This window comes from Corapipo altera, unplaced genomic scaffold (assembly GCF_003945725.1).
Source record: "Corapipo altera isolate COAL_440 unplaced genomic scaffold, ASM394572v1 74, whole genome shotgun sequence".
Lineage (NCBI taxonomy): Eukaryota > Metazoa > Chordata > Aves > Passeriformes > Pipridae > Corapipo > Corapipo altera.
In genome coordinates this window covers 2648915-2664708 of record NW_020884934.1, presented here as the reverse complement: position 1 = coordinate 2664708, position 15794 = coordinate 2648915, and the positions used below count along the sequence as shown (strand labels likewise).

The 15794-nt window shown below is 47.0% G+C and overlaps 1 protein-coding gene across 4 annotated transcripts in view; it reads left to right on the top strand.

Annotated features, from left to right (window-relative positions):
* The window catches only part of FAM168A (family with sequence similarity 168 member A), an 80181-nt gene that overhangs the window by 45514 nt on the left and 18873 nt on the right, over positions 1-15794 (top strand). The window contains exon 2 of one of the 4 annotated variants that reach the window (XM_027660052.1): positions 7614-7823. The exons of the other annotated variants lie outside the window; for them this stretch is intronic. The gene's annotated coding sequence lies outside the window, so the exon portion shown is untranslated. The remainder of the gene's footprint in view (positions 1-7613; positions 7824-15794) is intronic. 4 annotated transcript variants of the gene reach the window in all.

The window sequence follows — 15794 nt, the reverse complement described above, 5'->3', positions numbered from 1 at the left end:
CCATGTTTATTAATTGCTGTGTGTGGAGCAGACAGGGAAATCCTCCTGGAATGGGAGATGAATGAGCTGTGACCTGTGGAGACTCTTGTTTTTATGTTTAAATGTGGGATTTCCATACTGGGAAACTTCCAAACAACTTGTGGAATCATGGAATCACAGAAATGCTAAAAATATGCTAAAAAGTCCAAGGTGAATCCTTTGAAATTCCTGTAAAACCTGCAACATGAAGGTCATAAAATTCCCTTAAATTCTGCTAAATCCATATTTAAAATGAACTGCCTGGCTTTTGTCTATCAAATTTAGAGTTTTTTTGGGGTGGAGAAGGAAGCAGAGGGTTTTGGGATCCGATTAGGGGCGGAATCCCCATCCCTGGAAGTGTTCAAAATCCCCGTGGATGTGGCACTTGGGGACGTGGGTGAGTGGTGGCCTTGGAAGGGCTGGGAGAAGGGTTGGACTCGATGATTTTCCAGATCTTTTCCTGCCTTTGTGATTCTGTGATGCCCAAATAATTCATGAAGTGGTTTGGAGATTGGTTCAGTTGACGTCAACCTTCCAGCCTTCCAGGAGCTCCAGAGAAACGTTGGGAAACATCCCTCCCCCCTTGTTTTGTCCCTGTGGCGAGGGCAGAAAAGAGAGAATAGTGTAGGGGGGTGGAAGAACCAAAAAGATGGCCTTGGAAACATGTTTTTAATTTTAATTTTTATTTTCATTTTTATTTTCATAATTTAATTTTTATTTCTGTTTTAAGCACCAGCCCCACCAAAGCTCTTCCCTTCCCTTGCACATCAGCAAATTCTAACCGGTGATTTTGGCTTTGAAAATGTGGATTCAGGATTAAAATTGGTGACTGAAGGGGTTTTTTATTGTCTTTTTTTTCTCAGTCTCTCTAAATCACAGAATGAAACTGGGGGTTTGATGGCTTTGTTCATTTTTAGGGTGTTTCTGAGCCATCCTATTTTCCTTTGTTTTAGCCATGTTTTCCGTCATTTAAACCTTCTTTTTCTTCGTGTTCCCTGTGCTTCCGTGTGTTTTCCTGGATGTTCCTTTTACTTTGCTCCTGAACAGCAAGAAGGTTCAGTGCAGGAAGTCAAATTGGCCCTCTTGGCATTGCAGGGGTTGGAAAAGCTCCTTAACGTGATTCCTTCACCCGTAATTCCATCCTCCCTCCCCAGAACTATCCCTGGATGTCCAGTTTGTCCCAGCAGAGACCCTCCAACAATTCCTAAATCCATCAGTGATGCTCCACCCTTAATATGTGCTGCCTTCCCCCCACACACCCTTTTATACCAGATCTGTTAGAACTGAACCTATTTCCCCTAGTTTGTACAGATTTATTAGTACTGAGCCTATTTTCCCTGGTTTGTCCCAGATCTGTTAGAACTGAATCTGTTTTCCCTGGTTTGTCCCAGATCTGTTAGTACTGAGCCTATTTCCCCTTGTTTGTCCCAGATCTGTTAGTCTGAGACTATTTTCTCTGGTTTGTCCCAGATCTGTTAGTCCTGAGTCTGTTTTCCCTTGTTTGTCCCAGATCTGTTAGTCCAGAGCCTATTTTCCCTGGTTTGTACCAGATATGTCAGAACTGAGTCTGCTTTCCCTGGTTTGTCCCAGGTCTATTAGTACTGAGCCTATTTTTCCTGGTTTGTCCCAGATCTGTTAGTCCAGAGCCTGTTTTCCCTGGTTTGTATCAGGTATGTTAGAACTGAGTCTGTTTTCCCTGGTTTGTAGATTTATTTGTCCCAGATCTGTTAGTCCAGAGCCTGTTTTCCCTGGTTTGTCCCAGCTCTGTTAGAACTGAGTCTATTTTCTCTGGTTTGTAATCTGTTCATTACCGAGTCTGTTTTTCTACTGGACTTTATACCAATATTTTAGTTCTAGTTTGCTGAGGATCAGCTTTCCCAAAGCTGGGCTTAATAATCACAGAATCCCAGAATAGCTGGGCTTGGAAGGGACCTTCCAAATCATCCATTTCCAGATCTGTTTGTGGCAGATTTTGCCTCGTCTGACACCAAAATCAGGTGTTGCTTCTCTGCAGCTCCATTTCTATCCTGATTTTTCCTGCTCCTGCCCTTCCCTCCAGCTGCTCTCGCTGCCATTCGGCCTCATTTCATCTCAGGCAGGACTGGGGGAGAATTTTAATGTCTCTGTGGCCAGAGATGATTTATGGGATCCCAAAGCCCTGGCTGGGAGTGCAGGAAGAAAATCCTGGTTGGCACCGCTCGAATAAATGAGCCTAAAAGGCCCTTTAGTGTTCCAGGCTTTTTTCCTTCCCTTCCCCTTGCCCTCCCCGGGCCTTTCCCAACCCCTGAATTCCTCCTGGTGGTGAGAAGAGCTCGTTTCCTTGCAGGAATTGCCAGCTCCGGGGGTTTTTGTGATCAGTGTGTTTGGCAGCAGCCTCAGGAATTCCTGTTACCCTTCATCTGAGAAAAGCCTGCTTTTGTGGTGCACAGGGAAAAACAGGGAATCACAGCATGGTTTGGGTGGGAAGGGACCTTAAAGATCATCCAGTTCCCCCTGCCATGGGCAGGGACACCTTCCAGTAGCCCAGGTTGTTCCAACCTGGCCTTGGACACTCCCAGGGATGGGGCAGCCACAGCTTCTCTGGGAATTCCATCCCATCCCCTCCCCACCCTCCCAGGGAAGAATTCCTTCCCAGTATCCCATCTAACCCTGTCCTCTGGCAGTGGGAAGCCATTCCCCCTTGTCCTGGCACTCCAGGCCCTTGGGAAAAACTCTTTTATGGGATTCAATGAGTGTCTACAAGTCCTCAAAGTCTGTCCCCACAGCAACTAAAAACTGCCACTTTAAATGTCCTGTTCAGGTTCATCCAGAGTTTCTCCCTTGTGGATTTTTTCCCTGGTAGCCTGTGCAGGAGCTGAACTTTTCAGGCAGAATGTAATGCCAAAAATCCAATAAAAACAGAGGCATGTGCAAAGAATACAATAAAAAACGGGGTCATATGCAAAGAGTACAATAAGAAATTGCATCATGTGCCAGGAATCCAAGTGTTGGAGCACTCCAGGAAATGTAAATGTTACAAATCACACAAGAGAAGAAGATGATAATAATAATAATAAAAAAAGGAAGAACAAAGCAGTGGCAAAGTGAGGGCTCAGGGAGGGATGGGGTGACCTCGGAGCTCCTCTGCCTCTCCTGACTCCCAGACTTCCATGAGGCTCATTAAAGGCTCCAAGCACAAAGCATCAAACACTTCCAGGAAAAAGTTGGTCTCCATGGGAATAGAGGGCAAACTAAAAATAACTCTAAGCTGCATTTCAACCATTCTGCAGGAGATTGTCATGGCAATGGGGAGAGTTGTAACCTGTTGTCATGAGAACCAAAGTTGGGAATTAATGGGAAAGCTGCTCCCACCTCATCTTTATTCATCCCGGATCCAACATCCACGAGGGGAGAATTCCACAGGAGTGCCTTGAGGGAGCAGCTGGAGGGGAGCAAAGGAGGGAAAACAGGCTGTGGGGGTAGAAAAAAGGAATTTGAAGACTCCACGGCCAAACCAAAAGCACTGATAGGATGGAAAAAAACCCAGGGATGGAAATGCCTGGAGCTTCTGTTTTGTGTCCTAAACCAGGAAAGGCCTCTGAATTCCTGGGAAAAAAAGTCCTGGCTATCGTAGCCTGGAAGGGAACTAGTGTGTGTCTGGTGGGAAGCAAGGGAAGGGAATTCCAGCTCGGGATCAAATCCTACCAGGCACTGACTCACCTGCCATGGATTTGTCCCTTTGTTTGCCTTCCAGGTCCTACATTAACCAGTAGTTAAACCATCCCTGGAGTTCCCTGGGGCTTCCTTGGCTAATGGACACTCCAGGTGGTCCAGGTGCTTCTCCATCTGGCACTAGCTCAGATCCATCTGCTCCGGCTTTGGCCTTGGAGAAGCCTCTCCTGGGAAGTTTATCCCAAAATCTTTGCTTCCTGAAGCGTTTTAAGAAACAAAAGGAGGTGCTGCAACAACCAGGAATCCTGTGAGTTTCTGGGACAGATGGAATGGTTTCTACTGCAAAACAGGGAATTTGATCATGCACAGGGAAAAACGGGAATATCATCTCTTGGAAGACTCCTGTGTGTTTAGGAATTTTGGAATGTATAACTCCTGTATATTTAGGAATTTAGCTTTCACATGTGGATGCTAAAGCTTCTGGCACAGCCATTCAGGGCAGCTTCCCAAAGGAAATGCAGAACTGGTCACCTTGAAAAAGCAGGGAATGTCATCCTGCATTTCCATCTCCACCCTGGCCAGGCAGGAGGACTTGGCACCCTCTGGAACAGGGAGATTTGATGGATGGCAGAGCTCCTGATGTCGTTGGCAAGCAGTGCAAGCTCCACAGGATTTGGCAATGTTGGATTCCTTTATTATTCCCTATTTTTAGAGAAATCTCTCAGTTTGCTCCTGCTCCTGCTGTAAATCCATGGGCTCCATAGGGAGGTGTCTCCATGTGTTTCCATGCATTATGTACATCCCACATCCCCAATATACTGATCCAGCTCCTAAACACCAGCCCTTCCTTTCCTGCACTGTCAATCCAACACATTTTCCTGGTCAATCCAACACATTTTCCTGGTCAATCCAACATGTTTTCCCGGCAGAACCAGGAATTTTGTGGTATTTCCATGTTGAATGTTTGACCTTCAGATGATTTTTTTTCCCCTCTAACTCTTGTTGCTCTTGAAATAAGAAAATCTTTGGGGCCTTGAAATTAATTTCGCTGAGGATTCATTCAAATCTCTTTTCCTACAGGGAAAAAAAAAACCTGGAATTTCAGCCTTGCTGAGCGGCACTTCCAGAATTAAATTTATCAACAGAAATGACACCTCAAAGAGCCTTTTTGAGAAACCCCAAAACATCTCATTTTTGGTAACTACATATAGCCAGGATGGGAATTCACCCCATCCTTTAAAAACATTCCAGGTGTGGGAAAAACAAGGAAAATGGAGCACCAGAAAAGAGGAATCTTTGCAGCTGTGATGATTTGGGAAAGAAATGATTCCTGGGCAAATAAGTCTGGTTTTCTTCCAGGTTGGGTGTTGAATAGGCAGAGTCTGGAGTTATCCTGGTTTAGGAAAATCCTTCTCCAATATTCCTTAACTGCTTCAGGAGCTTTTCCAGGGCTTGGGTTCCTGATCATCCCATTTTATCCCAGTTCTTTCCCTGCCTCTTCATTCTAGGCTGTGACAATGAGCCTGTGTTTAATTTGGCAAATAAACCTAAAACATAAACCCAATTCTGTCCCTTGGGAATAATAGTTAATATTTATTCTGTCCAAAACACCCTGTTTGCTGCCAGAAAATCTGGTGGAGTTTAAGACAAATAATTTTTTTAATTTCCTTAATCTATGAGAAAATTAAAGGGAACAAAGAGGGAAGAGAGATGCTAAATTGCATAAAATCATGGAATTAGTGTTGGAAGGGACCTTAAAGCTCACGGGCAGGGGCACCTTCCACTATCCCAGGTTACTCCAAGCCCTGTCCAACCTGGCCTTTCCCAGTAGTCCCAGGGTTGGGATCTCTTTGGGGAGGATGGAAAAAACAGCTTCAGTTCTGCCTTGAGAAGGTCTGAACCTGCATGCTCAGGTTTAGGAATATTTTGGGGTGCCTTTCCTGTTTATTTATAATCCTGCTGCATTTTGCCTCAACACTGGAATGAGACCAGAGTCCAAAGGAATGTCCAGAAGGTTCAATCCTCAGGAGATTTTTTCCAGTTGAATTTACCCCATAAATTTGAAGGAGAGTCATTGAATAATTCCAGTTGGAAGGGACCTCTGGAATTCCCCAAGTCCAGCTTGGGGTCAGGCTGCTCAGAGCCTTGTCCAGTGGACAGAAGTTAAGGAAGTTTTCCAATGATCTGGCAGGTTTTGAATTTTTGCTGGAAAAAATTCTCCTGACTCTGTTACCAGGTTTGGAAAGAGCAGGACTTCCAGAGGATTTGGGATGTTGGATATGAAGCTTCTCTTGCTCTGGAGCCAGGCTGGGAGAGCTGGGGGTGTTCACCTGGAGGAGAGAAGGCTCCAGGGAGACCCGAGAGCCCCTTCCAGGGCCTAAAGGGACTCCAGGAGAGCTGGAGAGGGAACTGAGGCAAGGGATGGAGGGACAGGACAAGGGGAACAGAGAGAGCAGGGAATGGGGTGGAAATGAAGCACCTCCAAACCTGGCCTTGTTTTCTCCTTAATGCCCAGACCAAAATGGTCCCTTTTGTCCCTACAATTCCAAAACCTTCCTTTTTGTCCTCACAGTTTTCTTTGGGAAGTTTTGTGGCTTTGATGGGAAGATTCAGCATCCTGGGAAGATTCAGCATCCCGAGCTCTGCACTCTGAGTTACTTGATTTATTTTTTGTGGGAGTTTTGTTGTCCGTGTCCATCCCCCCTCCCCTCCCCCCGAAGTTTGCAGGATCTGTGGACACAAAGCTTTTGCAGCTGCTGCAGCTTTTTCAATGGATTTCCACATCCTCCCAAATTCAGAGGGATGAGTCACCTGGCAGAGACAGGAAAGGAGGCTCATCCCAAACACATTCCCATTCACAGCCCTGCCTCGGGATGCTGAACATGACAGTGCTTTATTTTCCAAGAATGGGCAATTAGGGAGGAGATAAAAAGCTGCTCATTTTCTGGGATGGGAGAGGAACAGCTGAGAATTGTAGTCATGGAATAGTTCGGGTTGGAAGTGACCTTTGAAGGTCATCCCATGGGCAGGGACACCTCTGTTGGCCATCCCAAGGCTAAAGCAGTGCAGGGTGATATTCAGGAATTAAATGTTGCCCAAATTAAGAGGAATAATTAAGAAGTGCCCTGAGCTTCTGGAAAAACCCACCCAGAGAGTGGTGACCTGGGAGGTCACAGTTTGCCCTTCCTTGCCTGTGGATCTTCTCCTTCTTCTCCACCTTTATTTTCCCAAGGTAAAGTGGAAAAGGTAGTATGGAAATTGAAATGGAAAAGGTAGTATGGAAATTAAAATGGAAAAGGCAGTTGGGAAACTAAAATGTCTCTTTTCACCCTGGAACAAGGTGGGATCTTTAGTTTTGTGCCCAGATCACTTCTACATATTCCATTTATTGACTAAACCTTTGGGAAGCAAAGACCTGCTTGAATATTCATTGCCTAAGTCCTTGGAACGCCCTGAACTCCTAATCAGGTGATATATTTACTTCCTTAATCCCTCCTGACCTTCTTCCCTATGGAAATGAGACAATTTGAGAGCATCTCCTGCAGCACCTGAGATCCAGCTGATTGCTCTGGCAGTGATTGCAGTGCCTCTTCCCAAAATTCCTGGGAAAAATCCTCAATCTTAACTCTCCCTTGACTTTGCTGTGTCCTTGACCACTTGTCCATCCCTTGTCCAAAATCCCCTTCCAGCTTTCCTGGAGCCCCTTTAGGCTCTGGAAGGGGCTCTAAGGTCTCTCCTCCAGACTGGACACCCCCAGCTCTCTCTGCTGATTGAAAAATAATAAATAAATAAAATCAACCTGCAAAAAGATGCCCAGGAGACAAAATACTCCTGGAACAATCAGGATGTTGGGATTTGGCCTAAAAATGCCACTGAAATGCTACTCCAGGCAAGGTTTGCTGCCATGGAAAACGAATGGATGTTGATTTTATCCCATAAAACAGGTGCTGGAGTTCCAGAGGTACTATGTGGTCACAGAAGACAGATCTCATTCCAAGAGTTGATCCCCAAGCAGTTGTAATGTTCTCCTGCAAAAAAAAGCAGTGATTCCTTGAGCTGGGAAGGGAAAAATTCCATGAAAGAAGCTGAGAGAGGGTTGGTCACGTGAACACCCATCGGGAGTTGCTCCTGGGACACACCAGCTGGAATAAAGGGTGAGAGTAGGAACTGGAATCTTGATTTGGCACTTTGGAGGGTCAGGTACGGGGTGAGGTGGAAGTTTGGAGGGAAGGTAAAGCCCTGAAGTTTTAAGGAGCTAAACGAGGTGATTTGTGCCGTTCATAAAACCTCTGAGCCACCGCGGGCGCTTCAAGAGGACTCTTTGATTCTGCTGAGGCTCCTCAGATCTCCACTTTCATGTTCTTTGTTGTCATCTCTTCATCTCCTGATTTCCCAGCACCAAAAGGATCCTGCCAAGCTGTTTGAAACCCCAAAGAGAGAAGCTGCCCTGTTTATTGACCTCTACTTGAAAGCTGGAAACCCTCCTCCGGTGCCTCAGATGTTCCCTCCCTTTCCCCTCCTGGGTTGTTACAAACATCTGCCTGTCAAGGGTGGGATGAGCTGAGAGCCTAAAAATTCCCAACCTGGAGCTCATGGACCACCTGGATTCTTCTGCTCCCCATGGCAGGACCCTGGAAGTGTCCAAGGCCAGGTTGCATGGGGCTTGAAGCAACCTGGGATAGTGGAAGGTGTCCCTGCCCTTGGAACTGGGGGATCTTTAAGGTCCCTTCCAAACCAGTGTTAAGTGCCACCAAGAGCTCTGGGATTTGAGTTTAAGCTCTTTGATATGAAATCCTCTAATTCCTTCTATCATGGATGTATTCCATGCTAATCAGTGTCCTGGATGTGAGGGATGAAGGTGGGGTTTTCCAGCAGCAGTGACAGACTGAGAAGGAATTCCATGAACTCTGTGCTGGGACAGGCTGGGAGAGCTGGAGGGGTTCACCTGGAGAAGAGAAGGCTCCAGGGAGAGCTGAAAGCACCTTCCAGGGCCTGAAGGGGCTCCAGGAGAGCTGGAGAGGGACTTGGGACCAGGGATGGAGGGACAGGACACAGGGAATGGCTTCCCACTGCCAGAGGGCAGGGATAGGTGGGATATTGGGAAGGAATTCCTCCTGGCTGTGAGGGTGGGGAGGCCCTGGCACAGGTTGCCCAGAGAAGCTGTGGCTACCCCATCCCTGGAAGTGTCCAAGGCCAAGTTGGAACAACCTGGGCCAGTGGAAGGTCCCTGTGGAACCTGATGGGCTTTGAGGTCCCTTCCAACCCAAAGCATTTGGGAGTTATGTACCTTCCCAATATCCACCTAACCCTGCCCTCTGGCAGTGGGAAGCCATTCCCCCATGTCCTGTCACTCCATATCCTTGTCAAAAATCCCTCTCCAGCTTTTTTTGGCTTGTTTTCCCCAATATCTGTTATTTTACACCCATCACTAGTGGCTTTTGTTGGTTTTCATGTTATTTATTCACCAACTTTGTCCAGGTGATATTTCCCTTTCATTTCCTCTTTTCCTGGCAGGGTTTTTTTTCCCCACTGTCTTCTGCTTCTTAATCCATATCCAACAATTGTCCTGGGTTTGCTTTTCTCCCATAAATTAATAAAGTTGTGGTGCTGCTGTGGATTAAATTCTCCATGAGCCAAGGGATCGTTGCTATCACAGCACCAGTCGGATCATTCCTGTGGGATACAGAGGGAACACCGTGTCCAGGACACAGAGCCTGGGTCAGCTCAGGCAAAGAGCCTTTCCCCCTATTTAAACTGGCTGATATCTTTTCATGGAAGTGCCCAGTGATTACAGGAGGGTGTCTAGAACATTTGGAGCTGGATCCCACGGGAAGGGATGAGGATGCAGGTCCATGTTTGGAGTTTTACTCTTCTCCCCGTGTTTTGCCTCTCATTCCTTTATCCCCTGCCAAAGGATTAATTCAAACACATCCTCATTCCGCTCTGGTTTTTTATTTTCTACCAGACTATGGGATTCCCAGTTCATTTTCCAGAGTTCTTGGACAGGGAGCAAAATTATTCTGCTGTTCAAAGCTTAAAGCTCCAGTTTGTGGAATTTTCTGGCACATGTGGGACATGTGGAACAACTCCCTGTGGGAATTGTGTTGGTGTTTTGGGTCCTTGGTTCCAGGACAGCCTTTTCCCATAAATGCTCAGCAGAGGATACAGAAGCTCTGGCTGTGATTGACACTCAGTCTAATTCCTGCACTCTGGTTTATTTACCTTTTTAATTAATTTATTTACATTTTTAATTAAGCTGAGGTATAGAAATGCCCCCAGAAAAGAACCATAAAGGCTAAATGAGCTCCAACAGGAATGATTAAAGCCGTTCCCACATCCTAATTTGTCACGTGTTACAAACTCACGTGGACTTCGTGCTCTCCTTCCACCACGTCCTTCATTCCAGTGTCACTGCTGGGAACAGAAGGTCCCTGACACCACTTAGAGCAGTGCCCAGAACGAATCCAACACCTCTGAGCATCCAAATCCAGGTGGAAAATAGCCTCTGTTATCTCATATAAGTAAAGCCAGGCTTGTCATTGCAAATATGGAACGAAAACACACCATTTCTGGGGCAGGGGAGGCACAAGAAGCAGGATCTTGTCTCCTGAAGTGCAGGAGAGGAAGAGAAAGAACATAAAATAGGAATTATTAAATAATTCTATGGAAGAAACTCTGGGTAATACATTAAGTCCTGGAATAATTTAGTTTGGGCAGCTCTTTGTTCCCTGAGCCCTTCAAAACAAAGCCAACTTCCAAGTTGGAGCCATATCCAACCGAGGTTCAAATTTAGGCAAGAAAGGAGATTCCCATCCCCTCTCTGGCTCCAGTTCCATCCTTCCTGGGGATGTGGTTTCTCCCAAGATTGAGTTCAAGATGGTACTTTTGCTGCTACTTCCAGGTAGAACATGGACACATTTCCTCCTCCCATGGAGGTGGGATTGAGGTCTCCAAACCCAGCCTTCCCCTCGCACCTCATGTGCCCCAAGCCTTGAGAGTGATATCCTGACTACAAACTACCACCAGGGACCCTCCCAGACTGATGATCCAGCCAGTTTTCCACCCTTCCATTCATTAATCCTTGGAGAGACAGTACCCAGGGTTGTAAACAGCACCTCATTAGGGAAGACATTCCCAAAGTGGTTGGGTGGGATTTGTGCTGTTCCCAATCACTTTCTCATCCTTCATGTACCTGGTTATGGTTTCTAGAAGGATTTGCCTCCTGAATTCCTGGGCAGGGAGGTGTGACTGGACTGACATTCTCTCTTTGGCTGCTTTGGGAGGCAGGGTGGATGTTTCCCTTTTTCCCAACATCAAGGACATTCCCCATCCCTGCGACCACTGGGAGATGGCAGAGAGGGGCAGTTCTGCTCCAGGTCCGTGTCATCCGTTCATCCTGCACATGGACATGGAAGTGTGATGGGAAGTGCCCTTCTGACCCAGGCAAAGAAATCAGTGTCAGAACAATGTTTGGCTCTGGAATACTTGGAGTCATTGGATTTCCTGCCCCTTGGACTTGAGGCATCCAGTGAAGTGGGTGGAGAAGTTCATTGCCATGGGGGAGGAGATCAGGGGAAGCATCCAGGATAGGTAGGGAAGGGGAGATGGATAAAGTGTGTGTGGAACTGCACAAGGGATAAACAGTCTGGAGGGGAATGGGATGAGCACTTGGATGTGGAAAATGTTTGAATGAAGTTGAGGGAATCATAGAATCAGACAGGTTGGAAAGGACCTCTGAGATCATCAAGTCCAACCCTTGATCCACTACCACCACAGTTGCTAGACCATGGCACTAAGTGCCACGTCCAGCCTCATCTTAAAAACCTCCAGGGACGGAGAATCCACCACTTCCCTGGGCAACCCATTCCAATGGCTGATCACCCTCTCTGTAAAGAATTTCTTTCTAATATCCAACCTAAACCTCCCCTGGCGCAGCTTGAGGCCGTGCCCTCTTGTCCTACTGCTGATTGCCTGGGAGAAGATACCAACCCCCCACCTGCCGACAACCTCCTCTCAGGTAGTTGTAGAGAGTGATGAGGTCTCCCCTGAGCCTTCTCTTCTCAAGGCTGAACAACCCCAGCTCCCTCAGCCTCTCCTCACAGGACTTGTGTTCAAGTCTCTTAACCAGCCTCGTTGCCCTTCTCTGCACCTGCTCCAGCACCTCAACATCTTTCCTGAACTGAGGGGCCCAGAACTGGACACAGCACTCCAGGTGAGGCCTCACCAGTGCTGAGCACAGGGGAAGAATCACTTCCCTGGTCCTGCTGGCCACACTGTTCCTGATACAGGCCAGGATGCCATTGGCCTTGGCCACCTGGGCACACTGCTGGCTCATGTTCAGCCTCCTGTCAATCCAAACTCCCAGGTCCCTTTCTACCTGGCTGTTCTCCAGCCACTCTGTCCTCATCCTGTAGCACTGCAGGGTGTTGTTGTGGCCAAAGTGCAGGACCCGGCACTTGGCCTTGTTGAACCTCATCCCGTTGGAACCAGCCCAACTCTCCAGCCTATCCAGGTCCCTCTGCAGAGCCCTCCTGCCTTCCAGCAGATCAACACTCCCTCCCAACTTGGTGTCGTCTGCGAATTTGCTGATGATGGAATCAATCCCCTCATCTAAATCATCGATAAAGATATTAAACAGAACTGGGCCCAGCACTGATCCCTGGGGGACACCACTGTTTACCGGCCGCCAGCTGGATGCAGCTCTGTTCACCACCACTCTCTGGGCCCGGCCCTCCAGCCAGTTCCTGACCCAGCACAGAGTGCCCCTGTCCAGGCCGTGGGCTGCAGCTTTTTCAGGAGTATGCTATGGGAGACAGTGTCAAAGGCTTTGCTGAAGTCCAGATAGACCACATCCACAGCCTTCCCCTCATCCACCAGGCGGGTCACCTGATCGTAGAAGGAGATCAGGTTGGTCAGACAGGACCTGCCCTTCCTAAACCCATGTTGGCTGGCTCTGATCCCTTGTCCATCCTGTAGGTGCTGTGTGATTGCACCCAGGATGATCTGCTCCATAACCCTGCCAGGCACTGAGGTCAGACTGACAGGCCTGTAGTTTCCTGGGTCCTCCTTCCGGCCCTTTTTGTGGATTGGTGTGACATTTGCCAACTTCCAGTCATCTGGGACCTCCCCAGTGAGCCAGGACTGTTGGTAGATGATGGAGAGCGGCTTGGTGAGCTCTTCCACCAGCTCCCTCATCACCCTTGGGTGGATTCCATCTGGTCCCATAGACTTGTGAGGATCCAAGTGGCTCAACAGGTCGCTGATTGTTTCCTCCTTGATTAGGGGGGACTATTCAGCTTCATATTCCTATCTACATGCTCCAGAAGCCAACTGTCCTCAGAGAGACCTGTCCTACCGTTGAAGACTGAGGTAAAGAAGGTGTTAAATACCTCAGCCTTTTCCTCATCTTTAATAACTATGTTCCCCCCCATGTCCACTAAAGAATGGAGGTTTTCCTTGTCCCTCTTTTTGCTACTGATGTATCTATAGAAAGACTTTTTATTTTCCTTAACAGAAGTGGCAAGATTGAGTTCAAATCTTGCCTTCTTCTCTCTGATTTTCTTTCTACATGACCTAACTATATTCCTGAACTCTTCCTGAGTAGCCAGTCCTTTTTTCCATAATCGGTAGGCTCTCTTTTTCATCCTAATTTTCCTCAAGATCTCCCTGTTCAGCCAGGCTGGCTGTCTTCCCTACCGCCTTGCCTTTCAGCAGACTGGGACAGCCTGCTCTTGTGCATTTAAGACTTTCTTCTTGAAGTATGTCCATCCCTCCTGGACCTCTTTGTTTTCAAGGGCTGTTTCCCACAGTACCCTCTGAACCAGTCTCTTGAACAGGCTGAAATCTGCCCTCCGGAAGTCCAGTGTAGAGGTTTTATTGATGGCCCTTCTTGCATCCCTGAGTATTGAGAATTCTATTATGGTCACTGTGTCCCAGACGGCCTCCAACCACCACATCTCCCACCAGCCCCTCTCTGTTTGTGAACAGCAGGTCTAGCAGGGCCCCATCCCTGGTAGGCCCATTTACCAGCTGGAGCAGGAAATTGTCTTCTATACACTCTAGGAATCTCCTAGACTGCCTCTTCTCTGCCATGTGGAGTTCCCAGCAGACATCCGGCAGGTTAAAGTCACCCACAAGAACAAGGGCTGACGATTTTGGGACATCTGCCAGCTGCTTGTAGAAAAATTCATCATCCTCATCATCCTGGTTGGGTGGTCTGTAACAGACTCCCACCAGGATGTCAGCCTTGTTGGCCTTCCCCCTGATTTTGATCCACAGGCATTCAACCTTATTGTTACTGACTTCAAGTTCTAAAGAAGATGTGATGGAGCTTGGCCATGGAGTCACAGACTAGTTTGGCTTAGAAAGAACCTTGAAGCTCATCTCATTCCACCCACCTTCCACTATCCCATGTTGCTCCAACCTGGCCTTGGACACTTCCAGGGATCCAGGGGCAGCCACAGCTTCTCTGGGAAAACTATGCCAGGGCCTCCCCACCCTCACAGCCAGGAATCTTTCCCAATATCCCATCTAAAAACTCCAAACTTCCTATTTTGTCTCAACATAGAACCTTTTTCCGTGGAGGAAGGTGGTGGCTTCTCCTGGAATTGTTCAGCTGCCTGTTAACATTTTTCCCATTCCAACAGAAAAATGGTGACATTGAATTAGTCCCAGAGATTTTTTTTTTGTGGGGAGAAATCACCATCTTTTAGAAAACATTCCACGAAATCTCCAGGTGGTGTGCAGAGCTGGAGCTATAAGACAGGGATGCCTCCCATGGATCACAATAATCTCCAGGATGGGGGAAGGGAGATAAAAAAAATCACAGCTTTAATTTTTTTCCCCTTAATTCCAAAGGACGACGGAACTTCATTATCCAATCTGCTCCAAATTGGGCACCTAATGAAATCTCACACCCCTGAAATTTAATCAGGGATTACTCCCGTGGGATTTGAATCAGATAAAAAGGAAGCCTCACATATTTGGGAGCAATTGCATAAGGCAATAAAATAACCTGCAGAGCTCTTTGTCCTTTGTGGCAAATGGGAATTGTTTGACCTACTTTTCTTTCCTTTTTTCCTTATGATTTTTTTGGGATTTGTGACCCCTCCTGGGCAGCAGTGAACGCTCGGTTCATGTACAAGCACATGAGTCTCAGGAGTGTTTCCTCCAAGGTGCTTTTATGGCTTTTATTGCAGCCATTTGAGGCTGGGAAAAGGAAAGGAATGTTTTAAAATCAATATTTAGCTGGTGTGTTAAAGGCCTGACCGATAAAAGGAGGTTTCTTGGGGCAGCTGAGGGGGATTTTATCTTCCCAAACCTTCCCTGGGTGAATTTTACCCCATCCAAACCTTCCCTTTATGTATTTTACCCCTCAAGCCTTTCCTGTATGAATTTTACCCGTCAAACTTTCCCTGCATGGATTTTATCCCTCCAAACCTTCCCTTTATGAATTTTTTACCCCTCCAAACCTTCCCTTTATGGATTTTACCCCTCAAACATTCCCTTCATGTATTTTATCCCCTCAAACCATCCCTGTATGGATTTTACCCCTCAAACCTTCCCTTTATGGATTTTACCCCTCCAACTTTCCCTGCATGGATTTTACCCCTCCAGTCTTCCCTTTATGGATTTTATTTCTGCAAACCTTCCCATTATGGATTTTTTACCCCTCCAAACCTTCCATGTGTGGATTTTACCCCTCAAATCATCCCTCTATGGATTTTACCCCTCAAACCTTCCCTGCATGGATTTTATACTTCAAACCTTCCCTTAGTGGATTTTTTTACCCCTCCAAACCTTCCCTTTATGGATTTTTTACCCTTCAAACCTTTCCTGCATGGATTTTATCCCTCAAAACCTTTCCTGCATGGATTTTATCCTTCAAAACCTTTCCTGCATGGATTTTACCCCCCAAACTTTCCCTTCATGTATTTTGTCCCTCCAGACCTTCCCTGATGGTTTTTACCCCTCAAGCCTTTCCTTGATTAATTTTACCCCTTCAAAACTTCCCCGCATGGATTTTACCCCTCCAAGCCTTCCCTTAATGGATTTTTTACCCCTTCAAACCTTCTCTGCATGGATTTTATCCCTCCAAACCTTCCCTTCATGGATTTTCCCCCTTC